General features: G+C 45.0%; 1 non-coding gene across 1 annotated transcript; it reads right to left on the bottom strand.

The window, feature by feature from the left end:
• Window positions 1–455: 455 nt before the first annotated feature.
• On the bottom strand, window positions 456–562 carry LOC115519576. The gene has a single exon (XR_003970575.1). It is a non-coding gene; the product is annotated as a U6 spliceosomal RNA (small nuclear RNA).
• Window positions 563–2,774: the final 2,212 nt, after the last annotated feature.

Raw genomic sequence — 2,774 nt, forward strand, 5'->3', positions numbered from 1 at the left:
TAGGACTTGACCCTGGGGGCCACCCTTCCTGAGACTGTTTGACAGCCAACATAGTTCTCCACTTGAAAATCCCTCAGAACAGGGCACATCATCTGAAGTTGAAACGCACTATAACTTTTAGTGAGAAAGAAATTTTTTCATTGCAAGCCCTCAGATTGACCTCCATTCTGCTAAAAAACATGACAGAAACAAACAAATAAGAACAACCACCAAATCCCATTAAAATGTATGAAATTACTTCATGTGTTAATGTAGCCTTACAAAGCATTGCCCTTCATCAATTACTCTATATAATATGGCTGTTTACTTGCTCTCATTAATCCATTACACAGAGCACAATTAAGACTTGGCTTTTGGCTTACAGCTATGATAGCAAATTTTAAACAATTCAGCCTTTAGCACAAACAAATAAAGAAACTCAGGGCAGTAGGGATGAGAGAAACCCATTGAAACCAAGAATCATACTACACTTTCTGGAGAGGTTGTGTGTCATCCTTGTGCAGAGAGCCATGAGAATCTTCTCTGATTCATTCCAATTTTCTCCTATGTGCTGCCGGAGCAAGTGCTATGCTCTCCTGAGAGGTTGATGTCACTGGGCTCAAAGGCACAAGATTGTGTCCTTTATTAATGAGCAGACCACCGGGATTCTGAGAGGAGAATTCAGTGAAATGGGTGCTAACCATACAATTGCAAAAATGGCCCTGTGGTAACTTTGGACTGTGGTACCCAGCAGCATGCAAGGTGAGCAAAGGACAGGTGGATCTTGCACAGTGCCAAGATCCAAGGAGCTGAAAGAGGGCTACTGAATAAAACTGGGCTGATAAGGTGAATCTAATGTCGTGTCTGTATGATTATACCCATGTTGTACCAAAGGCTCCCAAATGTAATAAAAACTGGGAGATGAGCTACTCTTTCTCTTTTGATTCTGTTACCTCCAAACCTATTTCTCTGTGTTTTCTCCATCTCAGTGAATGGCACCGCCTTCCACCCAGTTACTTTAACTGAAAACCTAGGTGTTGTCTTTGTGATAGTGAAGTTTATGTGTCAACTTGACTGGGCTGCAGTATACAAAGTCGTCTGGTAGACATGATTTCTGGATGTTTCTATGAGGGTGTTTCCAAAAGCGATCAGCATTTGAATTGGTGTTGACTTGAGTGAAGTAGCTGGCTCTCCCCAATGTGGGTGGGCACCATCCCATCCACCGAGGGCCCAAATATTACAAAAAGTATAGGAAGGTTGAGTCTGTGCTGTACCTGGGTACTTGAGTGGGACATTGACCTCCTCCTATCAAATTACCCAGGGCTCACATAAATGATAGCCATCAACATTTAATGCCTCACACAGTGTCAGTGGGTCAGGAGCTGAGAAATGACTTAGCTGGGTGGTTCCGGTTCAAGGTGTCTCTCATGAGGCTGTATTGATCTGGAGGCTTAACTGGAGGACCTGCTTCCAAGGTGGCTCATTCACTTTGCTTTTTGCAGGAGGCCTCAGTTCCTTGCCATGTGGATCACTCCGTAGTGCTGCTTGAGTGATCCAAGACAGCACAACAGAATCTGCAATGTCCTTTGTGACGTAGGCTTGAAAGTCCCATTCCTTAACTTTTGCAACATTTTATTGGTTACGTAGACCAGTCCTATTCAGCGTGAGAGGGAGATACATAAGGGTGTGAGTATCAGGAGGTGAGACTCACTTGGGGCCATCTTGGGGGCTGTCTTTCACACACCATGACATTGTGGTTGCTGGCCACTCTAGTCTCCTCCCTACACACTTTCCCCAGCCTGGCTTTTCCCTCATCCTCTATATCTGAGCTTAAGTATCTCTTTCTTGGAGGACTCTTCCCTAACAACCATATCTGGAGGAGATACTCTACCACCCTGTATTTAGTTCATAGCACTCATGATAATCCATAATGATATTATATATGCACTCATTTATTTAGTGACTTACTGTCTCCCTCCCTTCCCACTTGGATGTAAACTCCTAAAATTGCTGGAGTCTATTGTGACCCCGTCCCCTAGCATAGTATGTGACAAATATGAAAAAATCAATTTATATCTGTTGAAGGAATGATTTTTTAAAATTAAAGCTAAGGTAAGATGGCTCCTTTTCTCTCCTTGGCTTGATCCAAAGTTTTCTCTTGCAATTTGGAAGGGGCTTGGGGAGAGGGTGGGAACAAAGGAAGGAAACTAAGAGGTCCTGGTTGGAAGCAGATTGAGGGCTGGGCTGAGGGAAGAGGATACTGGAATGTGGCTCCCTCTATAACACCCCCCACTGGACCCCACAAAGGCAGTACTCAGAGACAGCTCACCATTACCACAAGCCCCACTGGGCAACACTAAAGTTTTATTCTGACCCCGGTAGGAGGCATTTTCATTTGGACTCTGAAGGAGGTAAAAGACTAATTCCAGCTTTTGCCAGAAAGTAGCAGAATGAGAAGGTGAGACAAGGTCACATTCATCTTGAGTGACTGGGAGGTAAAAGTGGGAATGACTGGGACATGTGGAGGGGGAGACCCAAGTTCTCCACCCTTCTCCCGATACTTATCTCTAGAGTAAACCATCTGGGAGCATTTAGAGGCAGGCAGAACAATGTGAGGAAATTCGCACAGAATGTTATCTCTGCACTTTGCCAAATAGTTGGTGAGCTCTAGGGGGCTGGTACAGCCTCTGCTCTGACCTGGAACCTCATTTCGAAGCAGGGGAGGAAAGCTACTCAGTGGAGCTGGGGCATGAAGTCCTAACACTCCCACACTGTCTGTGCCTGAGGCAGGGGGC

Source organism: Lynx canadensis, chromosome B4 (assembly GCF_007474595.2).
Source record: "Lynx canadensis isolate LIC74 chromosome B4, mLynCan4.pri.v2, whole genome shotgun sequence".
Taxonomy (NCBI): Eukaryota; Metazoa; Chordata; class Mammalia; order Carnivora; family Felidae; genus Lynx; species Lynx canadensis.